We start from the raw sequence: 20,561 nt of genomic DNA, 5'->3' as shown, positions 1-20,561 counted from the left end.
ATTTTCCTGCAAACACCAATGTTCCCTGAATGTTGAAAGAAACCTAAAGGTTATAATTAATAAGAAAGAGATGTATTTAAAATAAGTTTCTGGGACACCTGGGGAGCTCAGTGGTTGACTGTCTGCCTTTGGCTCAGGGTGTGACCCCAGGGTCCTGGGATCAAGTCCCATGTCAGGCTCCCTGCAGGGAGCCTGCTTCTCCTTCTGTCTATGTCTCTGCCTCTCTCTGTGTGTCTCTCATGAATAAATAAATAAAATCTTTTTAAAAAATAAAATAAGTTTTTAGGGAGCAAAATTTCTAGTCATCTATGAAGCATACTGGTCAATAAGGATTATCAAGTAATTTTCATGTGACTATTTGCTATTTACCTCTCTGCTTCTTGTACTATAGAGCCTTTGCCTGCATAAAGACACTCTGTGTTTGCCATTCATACAAGAAAATTGTTTTAGGTTTAGTGGAAAACAGACTGGACTGAACATCAAAAGACATTCACCGTCTATTGTGGGGTCTACTAACTACTATGGGACCACAGCAGAGCAGCCTCCTGAGTTTTAAGTTTTCGTATCTGTAAAATAAAAAGCAGCTAAGCTAAATGGCCTCTAAGGGCTTCCAGATCTAAAACCTCATATCCATGTTGTTTCTATTAAGTGTAAGGCATTAAGTTTAGCACTCTGAAGAATCCAAAAGCTGAATAAATCATAATGGAAAGGGATCCCTAATTACAAACATAAAAGGAAAAGCTACAAAGAAGTTCAATAACATCAAAATAAAAAACTTCCTTCTCTCCAAAAGCACAAAATAAAAATGTAAATTGGGAAAAGATCTACAAAACAGATAATGAAATGATAATCTCATTTATGGTCTTAAAAATAAAAATTCTTAAGTCCATAGAAACATATAAACTAACATATAAAAGAGCCAATAAACCTGGTGAATTATTAACTCATTAATAGTGAAAGAACGGTGAATTGAAATCAAAAGATATCATTTATTTCCAAACTAGCAAAGCTCTTTTTTTTCTTTTCACCACTATCCATGTCCAGAACATACCCCATCACCCCAAACTGTAACTCTGTACCCTTTAAACAATAACTCCCCATTCCAACCCCACCCCACCGCCGGTAACCACTATTCTACTTGTTAGAATTTGACTATTATCAGTACTTCCTATAAGTGGAATAATACATATTTGTCCTTTCGTGTTTGGCTTATTTCATTTAGCATGTCTTCAATTGTCATCCATGTTGTAGAATACTGCAAAATTTCATTCATTTTTAAGGCTGAATATCTTATTGCACGTATATATCACATTTTGTCTATCCATTTATCAACCAATGGTCCCTTGGGATGTTTTTGCTCTTTATTATTTTTTTTTAATATTTGAGAGGGAGTGTGAGAGAGAGCAAGTACATTGTGTGAGGGGAAGGGGCAGAGGGAGAGAATCTCAGATTCCCCATTGAGCACAGAGCCCAACAAAGGGCTTAATCTCACGATCATGACCTGAGCAAAGTCAAGAGTCAGATGCCTAACTGACTAAACCACCCAAGCATCCTAGGATGCTTCTACTTCTTGTGTTCTTCTGTAAATGTCCCTGGTTTTATTTCTTTTGGGTATATACTCAGAAGTGGGATTAATATATTATATTGTAAATCCATGTTTAATTTTTCAAGGAGTCGCCATACCGTTTCCTCAGAGGCTTCATCATTTTATACTCCTACCAGCAATGAACAAGGGTTCCAAATTCTCCATGTCCTTACCAACTCTTGTTTTTCCCTACTGTTTTGATAATAGTAATCCTGATAGGTGTGAAGTGGTATCTCGTTTTGATTTTGATTTGCATTTCCCTAATGATTCACGATGTTCAACCTATTTTCATGTGCTTGCTGGTCATCTGTATATCTTCTTGGGAGAAATCTCTACAAGTCCTTTGCCCATTTCTTTCTGTTTTCATTTTTATTTATTCCTAACTTAATTTTTATTAAATGTTTTATTTAAATTCAATTTAATTAACATATACTGCATTATTAGTTTCAGGGGTAGAATCCAGTGGTTCATCAGTTGCATACAACACCCAATGCTCATTACTTCAAGTGCTCTCCTTAATGCCCATTACCCAATTGTCCCATCCCCCCATCTACCTTCCCTCCAGCAACCCTCTGTTTGTTTCCTAGAGTTAAGAGTCTTATGGTTTGTCTCCCTCTCTGTTTTCATATTATTTTATTTTGCCTTCCCTTTCCTTATGTTCATCTGCTTTGTCTTAAGTTTCACATGAGTGAATGCATAATGGTATTTGTCTTTCTCTGACTTACTTCATTTAGCATAATATCCTCTAACTCTAAAGCTTTTTGAAGCTATTTTGAAGCTATTTTGAAGCTTTCCAAAATATCCTTTGTAGATATCCTCTATCCTCTAGTTCCATCCATATCGTTGCAAATGGTGAGATTTCATTCTTTTTGATGGCTGAGTAATATTCCATTATATATATACAATTGTATACACACACACACACACACACACACACACACACACCTTCTTTATCCATTCATCTATCAATGGACATCTGGGCTCTTTCCATATTTTGGCTATTGTGGAAACTACTGCTATAAACACTGGGTTGCATGTGCCCCCTGAATCTCTGTATTTGTAACCTTTAGACAAATACCTAATAATGTAATCACTAGGTCATAGAGTAGCTCTATTTAAAACTTTTTGAGAAACCTTCATACTGTTTTCCAGAGGGCTGCACCAGTTTGAATTCCCATCAACAGTGTAAGAAGGTTCCCTTTCTCCACATCCTAACATCTGTTGTTTCCTAAGTTGTTCATTTTGGCTATTCGGACAGGCGTGAGGCGGTATCTCACTGTGGTTTTGATTTGTATTTCCCTGATGCCCAGTGATGCTGAGCATTGGCCAGCTGGCCATTTCAATGTCTTCTTTCGAGAAATGCCTATTTACGTCTTCTGCCCATTTCTTGACTGGATCTGTTTTTCTTGGGTGTTGAGTCTGAAAAATTCTTCATAGATTTTGGATACTAGCCTTTTACCTGATAAGACATTTGCACATATCTTCTCCCATTCCATAGGTTGCCTTTTAGTTTTGTTGACTGTTTCCTTTGCCATGCAAAAGCTTTTTATCTTGATGAGGCCCCAATAGTTCATTTTTTATTTTGTTTCTCTTGCCTTTGGAGGTGTGTCTAGAAAAAAGAAAAGCTGCTGCAGCCAATGTCAAAGAGATTTGCTACCAGCATTCTTCTCTAGGATTTTGATGGTTTTCTCACATTTCGGTCTTTCATCCATTTTGAGTTTATTCTTGCATATGAAGTAATAAAGTGGCCCAGTTTCATTCTTTTGCATGTTGCTGTCCAGTTTCCCCAACACCATTTGTTGAGGAGACTTTTTTCCATTTGACATTCTTTCCTCTGTTGAAGATTAGTTGACCATAGAGTTAATAAGTGTCCATTTCTGGGTTCTCTATCTGTTCCACTGACCCGTGCGTCTATTTTTGTGCCAGTCCCGTACTATCTTGATGATCACAGCTTTGTAATACACCTTCAAGTCTGAAATTGTGATGCCTCCAGTTCTGGTTTTCTTTTTCAACATTCCTTTGGCTAATTGAGGTCTTTTTCTTTTTCTGACTCCATACAAATTTAAGGATTGTTTGTTCCAGCTCTATAAAAAATGTCTATGGTGTTTTGATAAGGATTGCACTGAATGTGTCGTTTGCTTTGAGTAGCATAGACATTTTAACAAAAAATATTTGTTTTTCCAATCCATGAGTATGAACTGTTTTTCCATTTCTGTCTTCCTTGATTTATTTTATAAGTGTTCTACAGTTTTCAGAGCATAGATCCTTTTACCTCTCTGGTTAGGTTTATTCCTAGGTATCTTATGGGTTTTGGCACAATTGTAAATCAGATCAATTCCTTGATTTCTCTTTCTTCTGCCTCATTGTTAGTGTACAGAAATACAACTGACTTCTGTACACTGATTTTGTATCTTGCCACTTTGTTTAATTCCTGTATCAATTCTAGCAATTTTGGGGTGGAGTCTTTGCCTATTTTTTTAAATTATTTTTTATTGAGATATAATTGACCTATAACATCATGTAAGTTTAAGGTGTACATGTATGATTTGACACATCTGTATACTGCAATTTGATTATCATTGTAACAACTCTATCAGCTCACAATTCTTTTTTTGTGGTGGGAACAATTTTAATTGGATTGTTTGTGGATTTTATTGTTGGTGAGCTGTAGTTCTTTATATATTCCAGATACTAATCCCTTATCAGATATATGATTTGGAAGTATTTTCTACCATTTTGTAGGTTGCCCTTTCATTCTGTAGATATAATCCTTGATTCACACACGTTTTTAATTTTCATGAAGTCCAGTTCACTTACTCCTTTTGTTTCCGTGTTTTTGGTATCACATATAAGAAATCATTGCCAAACCCAAAGTCATGAAGCTTTTTGTTACAAGAGTTTTAGAGTTTGAGCTCTTTAGGTTTAGGCCTCTGAGTTTTGTTTCAATATCACAAACTGTTGTCAAGAGTATAAACCATAAGACATCTCTAATGAATAATTTGGTGGAATATGCCTAAAACATGGAAATGGTTGTGCCCTCTCAGGTAGAATTGCACCTCTAGACATCTATATTAAGAAAAATAATCACAGAGGTTCAACAAAATTCACTGAAACATATTATAGTGAAAGATCAGGAATGGGAGGGAACTCAAATAGCAGAAAAAAAGTGACCCAACCAATATATCATTGTTCAGGCTTTAAAAATTGTACTTCAGGAGTATTTTAAAGTATGGAAAATGATCATGACATAATACCACAAGTAAAAAAAAAGTTGATTATGAAGCATCAATTTTATAAAATATAAATTTATACAATAGACATAGAATGAAACTGGAAATAAAAGCAACAAAATGTTAACTGCAGTTAAACAGAATTATTGACAATTTTTACTTTTCATATTTTTGTGTTTCATAAATTTTTTACTGTAACTGGAAATGAAGTATTTATAAACAGAGAGAAACAATTTTATCTCAGGACTCAATAAACAAAGGGTGAACTAAGCAACTAATATCTATTGAAAGGCTTTATCTTAAGTGCCAGATTTTAATCGTGTATATTGAGTGGCACAGGGAACTTGTTACAGATTTTAAGAAAATCTAGTAAAGAACTGAATGGGAAACAGAGAAGATAAAATCTATTAGAGGATATTAAAAGAGAAGACAAGAAATAGTGAATAAAAGCATAAACAGTCTATGTTGATAATGGAAAACATGGTAAGTACATGTTACTTTTTTTTTTCACTGACGACAATTTATTATAATCTGTTGGCAGCACAGAGACAGATAATAAAACCAGAACTATGTTTCCATAGAAGTGGGTGATGATATGTAGCCATTCTATGGGAACTGTGTGCATTTAATCATCATCAGATTTTAGATTTTTTATTTTCTTCTTGTGCTGCTCAATTTCTTTCTGCAGACACTCAATCTCCTTTATATGATGACTGATCACATCTTCATGGTGTTTCTTCAAGGCTGCCAGTTGTTCTCTAGTGCGTGCTCGGAAGTATCGTTCCTCTTCAGCTTGCTCTTTCTTTCCGAAGGCCCCACCTGCCTCCCGGATCGAGCCTGCGGAGCCTGGGTCCTCTGACCATTCGGAGCTGAAGCCTCGGGTTTGCAGGGCCCTAACACCCCACATGCCCAGCCACACCCGCTGTGCACCCCAAGTACATATTTTTAAGTTATAGGGAATAAAGTTTATTTTGGCAGATAGTGTTAAACAAAATTAAAGTTGCATACATTAGTAACATAACTCAACATCCTTAATTTGGTATAAGTGTGACATTTTCCTGTTTTCCTGTGTTCTGCTAAATCACCATAACCTAAACTGCTTTATAAAACTGATACGTTGAAATTTAGCTATACTGTTTTCGCTTACACTCTGATTCCAAACAAAACATTTCATAAGCTTCTTATATCTCTGGGTCCATCTCATCATCAATATCATCCAAGTATGGACCACCAGCCCCTGATAAATCTGTCCCATTTTCTTCATAATCTGGAAAAAAGTCTTCTCTTTCAAGTAACTCTTGATATTTCTCTTGGTAATCTGGATCAGCCGTGGTGAAAGGAACACCATCAGAGGTATAAAATGTTGGTTCATTCATAAAATAGGATCATTTTCCGGTGTTGCTTCTCTGTATGTTGAAGTTGCATGGACTCTACCCCAGTTACTTGACCGGAGTTCTACAAGCTTCAAGAGCATCTGTTTTCACATCTCTGCTGCAATTTGCATCTAGGACATTTTCAATTCTCTGAATAATTTCTTCTATATCATTCTTTCCTTTTTCCTTCCAGGCATCTTCCAAAACTGACCCTGTCAACTTCAGTAATTTTACCGCACAAATTAAGTTGTCATCCATAGGATTAGAAAAGAGGGCATTCAGCAACTCCCGAAGACCAACCTGAAGAATATCTGCTCTTGTAACCTGTCCAATTGTTCCCTTGATCTCCAGGTTAAGGTAAAGTTCTCCCAGGAAGAGGACAAACACGTGGAATCGTTTCCGAGTCACTTCGTCCCCTTTTGCAGCTTGATCTTTAACTTCATATTCAGTTCAACATCTTTGAAGCAGCAACTGGTGAAAGTTGCCACTCTGTGGGCTAATTGTCAGATGATGGGACAGGTAATTACAGAGGCGAGCTCCCATGTAAGAGAAATTTGGGATAGATGTGGCCTGTTGATAGATGAGTTCTACAAGTTCTTGCAAAGCATCATGTGTTGTAACCCAGCCATTCAGGGTCTCTGCAAACTGTTCAATTTTTTTTTTATGATTTACAAAGCTTTTTTAATTGTATTATTTCAGATCATATACATGACAACCCAGAAAAAGGAAGATGCTTTTTCCATTCTGCCAAAAAGAAGCTAGGGTCCAGGAAAGTTAGATGTTCAAAGAAATACACTTAAAATTTAAAAGGATTCAAATCGAGGCTAACAGACTTGGAAGTCTCTCTTTTTATCTGTGCTATACTTTCTTTTAATTTAGGTAGAGACCCAGCAAGGCCCTAATCACAGTACAACAATCAGTAGTACACTTCTTCCTTTTAAGAGTAAAAGGGAGTCATCTAGGCTTCTACCCTTGACCACCCACGTGAGGGGTACATGAGTCCACTGGGGTTTTCTCTGGGGCTGGAGCACAGAAACAGTGGGCATGGTATTAGGGAGTGGCCCCAGGTAAATACTGACACTGTGGATGAGATTCTATCAAAATGTCTTCAAAAGTGTTCCTACTATTTTGCTTTCCTAACGGCAATATATGAAAGTTCCTTCCATCCTTGCCAGGCCTTGGTATTTAGTCTTTTAAATTTAGCAATTCTAACAAGTGTTTAGTTGTATCTCATTATGATTTTAGTTTGCATTTCGCTAAAAACTAATGGTATTAAACACCTTTTCACATGACGCTTTCTACCTATATTTTCTTAGATAAAATTTCTGTTAGAATCTCTTGCCCATTTTTTATTGAGTATTCTTTCTTAAGATTGAGTTTTGAGAATTCTTTAGATATTCTGGATACAAGTCCCTTATAAAGGGTGTGTTTTGCAAATACTTTCTCCAAGCCTTCTGCTTATCTTTACATTGTCTTAAGAATGAATGTCTTCCAGGGTGCCTGGGTGGTTCAGTCAGTTAAGAGTCCAACTCTCAGTTTCAGCTCAGGCCATGATCTTAGGATGGTGAGATTGCGCTGTGTGTGCATCAGGTTCCAAAATCAGCACAGTCTGCTTGAGATTCTCTGCCTCTCCCTCAGTCCCTCCCCGTGCTTGCATGCTCTCTTTTCTATCAAATAATAAAATCTTTTTAAAAAAAAATATGAAAAAAAAATAAAAAAATATGAAGGTCTTTCAAAGGGCAGTATATATAAATTTTGACAAAGTTCAGTATTTCAATTTTTCTTTTATAGTTTGTACTTTTTGTGTCTTATTTGGGGAAGAAACAAACCATCTTTGCCTAACCCAAGGTCACAAATGTTTTCTTTCACAAATTCCACAGTTTCATCTCTTACACTTAGATTTGTGAATTATTTGGTGTTTATTTTGGTATGTGGTGTAAGGGTTAAGCTGCTACCACTACTGCTGCTACTTTTGTTTGTTTTGTACTTTTGTTTTTTGTATTTTTTCATTTGGATGTCCAATTATGCATTTGGAAGTCCATTTGTTGAAAAGACTATCCCCACAGAGTTGAATTAACTGGGCAAGTTGTAAAAAGCTAACCAGGTAAATGTAGGGTCTATTTCTTGACTCCCTACACTGTCTCAATGACCTACCTGTCTATCTTTCTTTGCAAAAAAATAAAGATATTGCCATGGCTACTGTCTTAAAATCAGTCTTAATGTGGTATGGAGACATCCAAGTTTCTTCTTTCTCAAATTATTTTAACTATTCTATACCATTTGCATTTTATTTTAAGTATTAGAATCAACCCATCAATATATTTTATTTTTAAAAAATTGGAATTTTTATTAGTATTATACTGATTTTACAGAGTAATGTGAGAAAAAGAGACATTTTAACAATATTGAGACTTACAATTCATTAATATAATACTCTGCTTAGTTTTTAAATTTGTCTTGTTTGCATTTTATTGCTAAATTTATCCCTGTCTTTTAAATGACACTGTAAAAAAGTATTTTTTAAATTTTAGTTTCCAACTGTTCATTGCAGTGTAAAGAAATATCATTGATTTTTGTATACTGACTTTGTATCTTATAAGTCTGCTAAATTCAATTATTCCTAGTAGCTTTTTTGTAGATTCTTGGGGGCTTTCTACATTGATTATTCTGTCATTTTTGAATGACAATGTTGCTTTGAATAACAATGTTAACAGAAGTGGTAGGAGTGAACATTCTTGCTTGTTCTCAATCTTAGGGTGAAATGATTCAATCTTTTTACCATTAGTATTCTAGGTGTAGAATTTTTATAAATGTTTTTTTATCAGGTTGAGGAATCTACTTTTATTTCCAATTTTGGAATTTTGGACACTGAATTTTGTTAAATGTTTTCTATATCTGTTGAAATAATCATCTGGTTTTTATTTTTTAACCTGTTGATAAGGTACATGAAATTTTTTTCAATCACAGGAGTGACATGATTATATTTATTTTTTTGTGAGATAGAGTAATACCAATCACCATCTCACTGTAAGACTCTGAAACATCATGAAAAAGTAGTTCCAAAAACTAATATAAGGTTACACTAAAGGAAATGGCACGCCTCTGGGGTGCCTGGGTAACTCAGTCAGTTAAACATCTGACTATGGCTCGGGTCATGATCTCAAGGTTCTGGGATCAAGCCCCATGTTGGGCTTCACACTCAGCAGGGAATCTGCCTCTCCCCCTGCTCCTCCTCTCCTCTGCTTATGTTCTCTAAGTAAATAAATAAAATCTTTTTAAAAAGTAACATGCTTCAATCAAGGAAGAGGATAGATCAACTATGGTCTCTCAACCTAAGGTGGGCACTCATATAAGTGTCACACTGTATGTGCAGCAATGACCTTCTAAAATGAATCACAGTTCTAAAATAGAAAAGTTATCTGAAAGTGATGTCCCAGCAAATATGACTAAGAACAACTAGCATCTATAGTATGCATTTTTCAGTTTTATTAAGATATAATTATTAGTTCAAGGTGTACAACATAATGATTTGATATATATGTATATTACAAAATAAGTAGCACAACATAAAGTTTAGTTAATATCACTTACCTCAGTTATATTTTTCTTGTGATGAAAACTTTTAAAAGCTACTCTCTTGCAAAAATAAATACAACATTGTTAACTATAGTCACCATAATTTATACATGGTATTCCCATACAGTATGTATTTTAATTTCCATACAACTCTATGCAATGGTTGAATGAACTAAAGATGTTTAGCCTGAAGAAATGAGAGAAAAAAACAGTACTGTCTTTTAATAGCTGAAGAATTGTCGAGAAAATACATTTAACTTGTAACATCTGTCTCTGAAATAAGAGTGAGGTCAAAGGAATGGAGCTTACAGGTGGCAACTCAAAATAAGGAAAAACATACAACTGATACTTCTTTTTTTGTATGTGGTTGGTGTATAAAATTTTTTATTTATAAAATTTCACAGTTGCTGGACAATTGAAGTAACGTCTTAAAATTAATAAGTTCCATTGCTAAAAGTATTTAAGCATGCGCTAGAAGACCCTAAGACAAATACATGGAAAATAATGCTTAATTTGTGGCCACTTGTACTAGACAATTTTTACAGATCCCTCCATAATCATTAATCTCCATGAATCAGTAAGTTACTTATTTTCTTTTGTCAGTTCTCACAACTATAAAGTGGGGATATAGTTTTTGGCTACCTCAAGGTAATGTGAAAATAGTAGGCCAAAGAGTATAAAAGGGCAGAGGCAGGAACTAAGATAGGATCACGGGAAGGAAGCATAGCATGAATCTGTCACTAGTGGAAAAGGAGAGGTTCCACTGAAGTGAACTGTTCAACTAGCTGGACTGTAACCCCAACTTCCTGCTCAAGACTGCAATATACCTCATTATTCCACCAGATACCCCATTATCATTCCTGCTTCTATGCTTTCCTTGCCTAGAATAAACTCACCAACTATGTCCACATACCATATTTTGGTTCATATTTCATAAGTTGGTCCCTTTGAAATCTTTCCTGACTACCCTCACAATCCTATTTATTCCCTTCCCATACCCTCAAGACACCAGTTAAAGCTGAATCTTTCTTTTCAATATCCCTATACCACTACCTACTTCATAACAGAAATAATTATTTAATTGGAAAGATCATGAGCTCTAGATTCAGTTTAAAACTGAATTTGTGATTTAGGAATTCTCCGAGCTTCAGTTTATTTGTCTTTGAAACAGGGATAATAATGACTGCCTCACGGTATTATTTTAAGTGTTGTATAAGAACCAACTACTGTGAGCAGACTGGCTGATGTACAATAGGTAATATGGTTATATGTATGTGTGTATGTCTGTATTTAAAAATGAACAAATGAGTGAGTGAACGAATAGATAAAAGCCCTTATTTTCCACATCTACTTTTCCCTCTTTAAAGTTTAAGACAGGGGATCCCTGGGTGGCGCAGCGGTTTGGCGCCTGCCTTTGGCCCAGGGCGCGATCCTGGAGACCTGGGATCAAATCCCACGTCTGGCTCCCAGAGCATGGAGCCTGCTTCTGCCTCTCTCTCTCTCTCTCTCTCTCTCTCTCTCTCTCAATCAGTGTGACTATCATAAAAAATAAATAAATAAAATAAAGTTTAAGACAATGGAGTATTCTGGGATGAGGATTCCCTTATTTTATGCATAATCTGAAAACTTAGCATAATATTAAACCCAAAGTAATCAACAAACATCCATAATAAAATTATCTATTCTGATTACACAAAAGTCTTTTGGGATTTATGTCTTAATTTTCAGCAGTAATTGCTAAATAGGAGACTTTGAGAAAGTAAAGTGTTATTTACTATTAGAGCTATCACTATGTGGTTTATTCCTTTAAAAAGGAAAAAAAGTCATCTGAGAGACTTTCGAAGGAAGATAATAGGGAATTATCAAAGGAAGAGAAGACTGAAAGATAAATGGCACAAAACAGTATGTTAGAAAACATAAATATATGCTTCTGATCTTCTTTCGACTTGAAGATAAGACAACAAAAAAATGACATGAATGATAAAAGTAGTTGAGGGGGAAAACTATTTTTATTTATTTTTTTAAAGACTATTTATTCATAGAGACACAGAGAGAGAAAGAGAGGCAGAGACACAGGCAGAGGAAGAAGCAGGCTCCATGCAGAGAGCCTGATGTGGGACTCGATCCGGGGTCTCCAGGATCACGCCCTAGGCTGCAGACGGCGCTAAACCGCTGCGCCACCGGGTCTGCCTGGGAAAACTATTTTTAAATAAAACTTAAAGACTTTATAAAATGGCAACCTTACACTCTATACCAAACTGCTAACAGCAGAGACTTAAGAATGAGAAAAAAGAAAAATACTCCTCTATTTAAAAAAAAAAAATTGGGATCCCTGAGTGGCGCAGGGGTTGGGCGCCTGCCTTTGGCTCAGGGCGCGATCCTGGAGACCCGGGATCGAGTCCCACGTCAGGCTCCCAGTGCATGGAGCCTGCTTCTCCCTCTGCCTGTGTCTCTGCCTCTCTCTCTCTCTCTATGTATGACTATCATAAATTAAAAAAAAAAGAAAAAAATTTAAAAAAAAATTTTTACTGAAAATATATTACCTAGAAATGTGAAACTAAGTTAAAGGCACATTTCTAATGCATAAATATAAGTAAACTATGCACAATAAGGCCCAATTTGAGATGCTGCTTACTTAGATATTGAAATGATCTTACAGATAATTTGGGGAGTGCACAATTGTTGTCATGGAGACCATAAACATCAATTTGTGGATGGAAATTATTTAATTACTTAATTATCCTCTTTTCATGCTCACAACATATAAGGCAAACAAGATTGCTATTCTTTCTCTTTTCACATGCATTAATAACAAACAAAAAACCCTAACTTATATGGTGTTTACTGTTCATAAAGGGTGTCTGAACACAGAGAAGTAAAGGCATGTGCCAGAAATTACACAATCTGAGTTTTAGAGTCAAGACTGGAAAGAAGTTCATAGATTCCAGGAAGAAAAACTGATTTGATATAACCTAAACTACTTTTTAGGCTCAAAATGGACTTGCTAAATGCTTTAACTCTTTCCATACTCAATCTGATTCATTTAAACTAAAATGTCATCCAATATAATAAAAGCAGTTTTAAGAAAGTAAATTAAAAATGGAAAAGAAAATGAAGCAAATGGTTAAACTAATGACAGACCTATTTTCCTCTTTTCCATTTCAGAAATGAAAATAAGGCTATGTTTTGCTGACAGCACTGATTCAACAAAGTTTATTGAACAAATATCTGTATGTTAGGTTAAATCCAGTGCTAGATCTTATAGGCATAGAAAGACACAATAATTCCTACCTTCAAGATCATACTACATCACACTAGATAGTATTTTATAGAAGAATCAAGGTCTTAAAATAATTCTTCAAATTTATTTAAGAAAACCTAGAAGGATTTTATAATAAAATAAACTGTAGAAATAAACAAATAAATAACATACTAAAAATATTAACAGACCAATACAATTACCACTAGGTGTCACTATGATATAAAGTTGGTGGCTGCCTTTATACATTGTTGAGTCTTCCTGATAATAACATGAAAAACTATCTTATTTAGCATCTTTTTGCATTTTATAAATACACAGAAAAATTAGTATTTATCCAACTCCGTAACTTGGTCTATATATAAAAAATATTTAACAATTATATTGCAGGTCACATAAACTTTACTGAGTGTATTTTTAAATTTTCCTATGATAAATATTTTAATATACATACAAATATATACATACACTCATTTATTGATCCATTTATTTTCTCAACAGATACTGCTCTGTGTTAAGCACTGTGCTTGGAGAATTTATAGAAGAATAAGACCTAGTCTGTGAGTTTGAGAAGTTAACATTCACAAAGAAATTCCGAAACACAAAGAAAGAATAAGATGTTTTAAAATAAACGAATGAATCAACTTAGGCCCATGGAGGTTAGGAAAGGTGGAAAGGATAGATATTTATATGGAACATTAAAAGATGATTATGAGTTTTCTAGAAAAACTAAAATAAGGAAGGCCAAATCAAATAGAATATAAGAAATAAGGAATCACTGAAAGATGTAAAAGATTTATATTCTAGATACAGCACTATAGCACAAATATGTAGAATACAGACTAGAGGAATATAGAAACAAAGAATAGAAATTCAAGGAATTATCTTAATAATTCATTAAAGAAATTAGCTCCTGAACTATAACTGAGGTCATAAAAATAAAGGAAGGATTCAGTGATATTGTTATAAAACTAACAGAACTTAATCAATCAAATGCAGTGAAAGAAGAAAAAAATCTTCCATCAAGTCCCAAATATTCCTACACACAACTTCTACAATGATGCATATTAACAAATTTAACAGTGAATACAGAGAAGATGCATGACATGATTCTCTGGCATGCAATTCATCATAACAGAATAACTATAATCCAGAACAAATAAAAAACTAGAATTAGAAGAAGGAGGAGAAGCTGTGTATTATCCAAAAACAGTACCTGTATATAATTTCTTTTGAATCACATTTTATTTACAATATGTTTGCAACTATTTTAATTGTATTTGTTTTCAATCAGAATGATGACTTTCTACTCTGCCATTTGTGGGCACAAGTCTGCTTTTACAATGAATTATAAAGCCAACATATTAATAACAAATATGATATCTGGAAATTCTATCACGTTTCTAGAACAAAGCTTTAAAGCAGTTTGCTAGACTACCCTCCGAATTCAGATAGAATTAAAGTGTAACATTAACGTATATAAAGAAGCATTTCTGATCACCATTTCTGAAATAAGCAGAGATTTCACTCCAACTGCATGAGCCAATGAAAAGGGTGGTTCAAGTAATCCAATTACTTCCACCATATACCAAATATTCCATCAACAAAAAGAATCAGGTCACTTTGAAATGAGACCTAGTTAATTACTCAGCCACATACTACATAATATCAATTTAAACTTATTATAATACTTCTTTCCATTTTTTTTCAAAACAGATACAAATCTGGGATAATTTTAAGTAAAAGAAAAAGTGTGATATGACACTGAATTCTTTCCTCTATAATAAATATATTCATCACTAAACTAGGAAAGTAAAAGCCAGTAAAATGCTATATAAAGGGTTCCCTACTAATACACCAAGGTGCCTTAGCAATATTTTTGAAAATCTGTATGAACAATAAGCAGAGTCAATTCTAATTACTATTGTAAAGATAAATAAAACTATTTTTCAAATATCAGTAGAGAGTTTTGGTAATTTTAGGATTATAAATACATTTTAAATATCAACAAAGAGGGATCCCTGGGTGGCGCAGCGGTTTGGCGCTTGCCTTTGGCTCAGGGCGCGGTCCTGGAGACCCAGGATCGAATCCCACATCGGGCTCCCGGTGCGTGGAGCCTGCTTCTCCCTCTGCCTGTGTCTCTGCCTCTCTCTCTCTGTGACTATCATAAATAAGTAAATTAAAAAAAAAATATCAACAAAGAGAAAATTATATATATATATAAAAAAAGAACCAAGCATATTTTGGAGCTAAAGAATGTAATAACTGAAAAGTCACTAAAAGAGCTCAACAACAGACTTAACCAGAAGAAAGACTATGTGAACTTGAAGACAAGTCATTTGTAATTATCCAATCAGAAAAGAGAAAAAAGAAAAAAAAATGCAAGAGAAAGAGTGAAAAAAGACAGAAGATAAATGACCAATATGCGCATCATGGGAGTTGCAGAAAATAAGACCAGACAAAGGGACAGGTTTATTTGAAGAAATATGGCTGAACACTTCCTAAATCTGCAGTAGGAAACAGAGATGCAGATTCATGAGGCATAAAGGATCCAAAAAATAATAAATCCTAAAAAGTCCATATAAAAAAAAAACATTAAATTCAAATTGTCAAATTAAAAGACAAAAAGGAATTTGAAAGCAACAAGAGCAAAGCTCATCACATAAAGGAAGCCCCCAGTATAAGCAGTTTTCTAACTGAAACTCTGCAGCAGAGGGGATAGGATGACACATAAAAGTGCTGGGGAAAAAAAAAACTACCAAAATGAATACTATATCCAGCAAAACTGTTCTTCATATATTAAGGAGAAATAAAGACTTTCCCCATTTAAACAAAAACCAAGGAAGCCCAACCCTGGACCTGCCTTATAAGAAATGCTAAAGAGAGTACTCCAGTCATAACAAGAGGATACTAAATAGCAACACAGGAGTATAAAACTGTTAATGGTAAACATATAGACAATTATAAACACCCAAACAAGTATAGAATACTGTAACAACAATGATTAAACACTTAATCTGGTATAGAGGTTAAAAGACAAAAGCATACAAAATAAGTATAATTATAAAATATCAATAGTACATAATACAAAAAGATGTAATTTGTGACATCAATAACAAAGGGAGGGGATGAAGACTAGTTTTATATATGACTGAAATTATCAGGTTAAAACAGATTATTAAAACTATAAGATGTCTTATGTAAGCCCCATGGTAACCACAAAGAAAACAGCTAGAGAAGATTAGAACATACAAAGAAAACTTCTATCTTTATAGAAGATAAAAGAAAATGGGAACAAGATCAAAGCATGACACTACAAAAAAAAATCAACAAAGAGGAAACAAAAGCTACAAAGACAAAGGAAATAATCAACAAAACGGCAATAGTAAGTCCTTTCCTATTAGTAATTATTTTAAATGTAAATGGATAAAACTCCCCTAACAAGAGACACACTAGCTGGATTTTTTTTTAAAGATTGATTGATTGATTGATGATGATGATAGACATAGAGAGAGAGAGAGAGAGAGAGAAAGAGAGAGAGAGAGGCAGAGACACAGGCAGAGGGAGAAGCAGGCTCCATGCTGGGAGCCCGACATGGGACTCGATCCCGGGACTCCAGGATTGCACCCTGGGCCAAAGGCAGGCTCTAAACCACTGAGCCACCCAGGGATTCCCGCTGAATGGATTTAAAAAGAAAATTTCAACTATATGGTATCTACAAGAGATTCACTTGAGATTCATGGACACATATGATGAAAGTGAAAGGACAGAAAAAAATATTATATGCAAATAGTAACCAAAAGAAAGCATGGTGGCCGTAACTACATTGACTAAATAGACCATAAATCAAAACTGTCACAAGAGACATAGGACATTATTTAATGATAAACGAGTCAATTTACCAGGAAGATACAACCAACAATTATACACATATGCACCCAAATCAAAGCACCCAATATATGAAGCAAACAATGTCAGAGCTGAGGGGAGAAATGCACAACAACACAACAGTAGTTGTGTTTCAATAATGGGTGAAACTTACATAAAATCAATAAGCAAACACAGTGCTTGAACAATATCATAGACCAAATGGATCTAACAGACATACACAAAACATTACACTGAAGAGCAGTAAAATACACATATTTCTCAAGCACACATGGAACATTCTCCAGGGTAGATACCACGTTAGACTATAAATGAGTCTTAATAAATTTAAGAAAAAAGAAGCAGAAGGAAGGGATCCCTGGGTGGCGCATTGGTTTGGAGCCTGCCTTTGGCCCGGGGCGCGATCCTGGAGACGCGGGATCGAATCCCACATCCGGCTCCCGGTGCATGGAGCCTGCTTCTCCCTCTGCCTGTGTCTCTAACTCTCTCTCTCTCTGTGTGTGTGTGACTATCATAAATAAATAAAAAAAATTAAAAAAAAATGGATTATTAAAAAAAAAAAAAAGAAGCAGAAGGAAAACCACTATTGATTTTTAGTTTCATTATACTGTGGTAGGAAAACATTCTTGATATCATTTCAATCTTAAGTCTGTCAAGACTTGTTTGTGACCTAGCACACCTGGGTGGCTCAATTGGTTAAGAATCCCACTCTTGATTTCCGCTCAGGGCATGATCTCAGGGTCATGAGATCAAGCCCTGTATTCGGCTCCATGCTCAGCAGGGAGTCTGCTGGAGATTCTCTCCCCCTCCCACTCCCTCCATGCATGCTCTTTCTCAAATAAATAAATAAATCTTTAAAAAAAAAAAGATATGTGGGATCCCTGGGTGGCGCAGCGGTTTGGCGCCTGCCTTTGGCCCAGGGCGTGATCCTGGAGACCCAGGATTGAATCCCACATCGGGCTCCCAGTGCATGGAGTCTGCTTCTCCCTCTGCCTATGTCTCTGCGCCCCTCTCCCTCTCTCTCTCTCTCATTGTAACTATCATTAAAAAAAAAAAAAATTAAAAAAAAAGATATGTCATCTATCTTGGAAAAATCACAGATATGTGGCGATTAAACAACTTATGCCTGAACAACCAAAAGATCAAAGAAAAAAATCAAGAGAAAATTTTAAAAATATCTGGAGACAAATGCAAACAAAAACACAACATACCAAAATTTCAGAGATGTAAGAAAAATAGCAGTTTATAGCAGTAAGTGTATACATTAAAAAAAGAGAGAATAATATGAAAGATCTAATAAACAACTTCACATCTCAAGTTAACTAAAAAAGAGGAACAAGCTAAGCCCAGAGGGAGGAAATAATAAAAGATTAGAGCAGAAATGAAAAGAGAATAGAAAAACAATTTTTCAAAAAATCAACAAAACTGAGTTGATATAGAAAAGATATAGAAAAGTGATAAACTTTTAGCCTAAACTAAAAAAAAGAAGACTCAAGTAAAATCAGAAAGGAAAAAGGAGACCTTACAACTATGTCACAGAAATCAATATGAATAGACTACTATAAACAATTATATGCCAACAAATGGTATAACCTAGTAGAAATGGATAAATTCATAGAAATATATAATCTACAAAGACTGAATCCAAAGAAACAGAAAATCTAAACAAATCTGTAACTAGTAAAGAGACTGAATCAGTAATCAAAAGCCTCCCGACAAAGAAAAATTCAGCACCAGATAGTTTCAAGAGTTCTATCAGGGATCCCTGGGTGGCGCAGCGGTTTGGCGCCTGCCTTTGGCCCAAGGCGCGATCCTGGAGATCCGGGATCGAATCCCACATCGGGCTCCCAGTGCATGGAGCCTGCTTCTACCTCTGCCTATGTCTCTGCCTCTCTCTCTCTCCCTCTCTCTCTCTCTCTCTCTCTCTCTGTGACTATCATAAATAATAAATAAAAGAAAAAAATTTTAAACAAAAGAGTTCTATCAAACATCTAAAGAAAAATTAATGTCACTCTTTCTTAAACTCACCTCAAAAATTAGAGGAGAGAATACTTCCAAATTCATTTTGTGAAGTTAACAGTACCCTGATGTCAAAGTCAGCAATGGCACTACACGAACAAGAACAAAAACTATAAGCCAATATCCCTGATGAATATGGGTTCAAAAATCCTCAATATTAGAAAACCAAATTCAATAGCACATTAGAAGAATCATATACCATAACCAAATGAAATGTATGCATGTGAAGCAAAAAGAGCTTAACATGTGGAAATCAATGTGATACACCATATTAACAAAATGAAGGGAAAAATATTACACGATCATCTTAACAGAAGCAGAAAAAGCATCTGACAAAATTCAAACCGTTTCCTGATAAAAATATGCAAACTGCAAACAGAAGAAAATTACTACAACATAATAAAGGCCATATACGAAACGTCCATAGCTAATATCACACCCAATGGTGAAAACTAGAATCTTTTCCTCTAAAGATCATGAACAATGCAAGAATACCCACTGTTGCCACTTGTATTCAACAGAGTATATGAAATCCTAGCCAGAGAAATTTATGCAATAAAAAGAAATAAAAGACATCCAAATCAGAAAGCAAGAAATAAAATTATCTATGCTTCCAGATGATATTACATGTAGAAAACCCTAATGATTGCATTTAAAAAAACAAAAACTCTGCTAGAACTAATAAGCAAATTTAGGAAAGTTACAAGATATAAAATTAACATACAATAACTAGTTATATTTCTCTGTACTAACAATAAATAATCTAACAAGGAAACTAATAAAACAATCTCATCTACAATACTATCAAAAAGAATAAAAATACACAAGAATAAACTTAACCAAGGAAGCAAAAGATCTATACAATGAAAACAACAAAACGATGCTAAAAGAAAGTTTACTTTCAAATAAATGAAAAGACATCACATGTTCTTGGATTGAAAGATTTAATATTGGTAAAATATCCATGCCATCCAAAGCAACCTACAGATTCAATGTCATCCCTATCAAAATCCCAATGGCATCTTTGCAGACATTTTTGCAGAAAAGTGTGTTAAAATTCATATGGAATCACTAAAGACCCTATTATAGCCAAAATAATCTGAGAAAGAAAAATGTAGTTGGGGGCCTCATATCCCAAATTTAAAACATGTTACAAAGTAATAAGATAGTAGGTACTGGCATAAAGAAAAATATATAGACAGAATAACAAGCCCAGAAATTAATCCATGCATATAGGTCAAATGATTTGACAAGAGTGCCAAATCTACACAATGGGGGAAGATAGTCTTTTTAACAAATGGTGCACAGAAAACACCATGGATATCTAATGCAAAAAAGTAAAATTGGACCTTTAGCTTATTCCATATTCAGAAATTAACTCAAAATGGGTTAAAGATTTAAATATAAGATCTGAAACTATAAAACTCATTAAAGAAAATATAAAGCAAAAGCTTCGTAACATTAGTCTTGGCAATGATTTCATGGATATGAGACCAGAGGCAAAGACAATAAAAGTAAAAATAGACATGTGGGACTAGACTTTTGCGCAGCAAAGGAAACAACCAACAAGACTGTAAAGAAAATAACTGCAAAGTATGTATCTTAAAAGGAACTGGTATTCAAAATATATA

At 34.7% G+C, this 20,561-nt stretch overlaps 1 protein-coding gene and 1 pseudogene across 2 annotated transcripts in view; both read right to left on the bottom strand.

The window, feature by feature from the left end:
- FAF1 (Fas associated factor 1) overlaps positions 1-20,561 on the bottom strand; it is a 454,188-nt gene that overhangs the window by 286,322 nt on the left and 147,305 nt on the right. The gene's annotated exons all lie outside the window — the stretch shown is intronic.
- LOC129520441 (polyadenylate-binding protein-interacting protein 1-like) lies at positions 5,764-6,842 on the bottom strand (annotated as a pseudogene).

The sequence above is a fragment of the Nyctereutes procyonoides genome, unplaced genomic scaffold (assembly GCF_905146905.1).
Source record: "Nyctereutes procyonoides isolate TBG_1078 unplaced genomic scaffold, NYPRO_anot_genome, whole genome shotgun sequence".
Taxonomy (NCBI): domain Eukaryota; kingdom Metazoa; phylum Chordata; class Mammalia; order Carnivora; family Canidae; genus Nyctereutes; species Nyctereutes procyonoides.
Note: the sequence above shows the minus strand (reverse complement) of the source record. Positions and strands in the feature narration are given on the sequence as shown.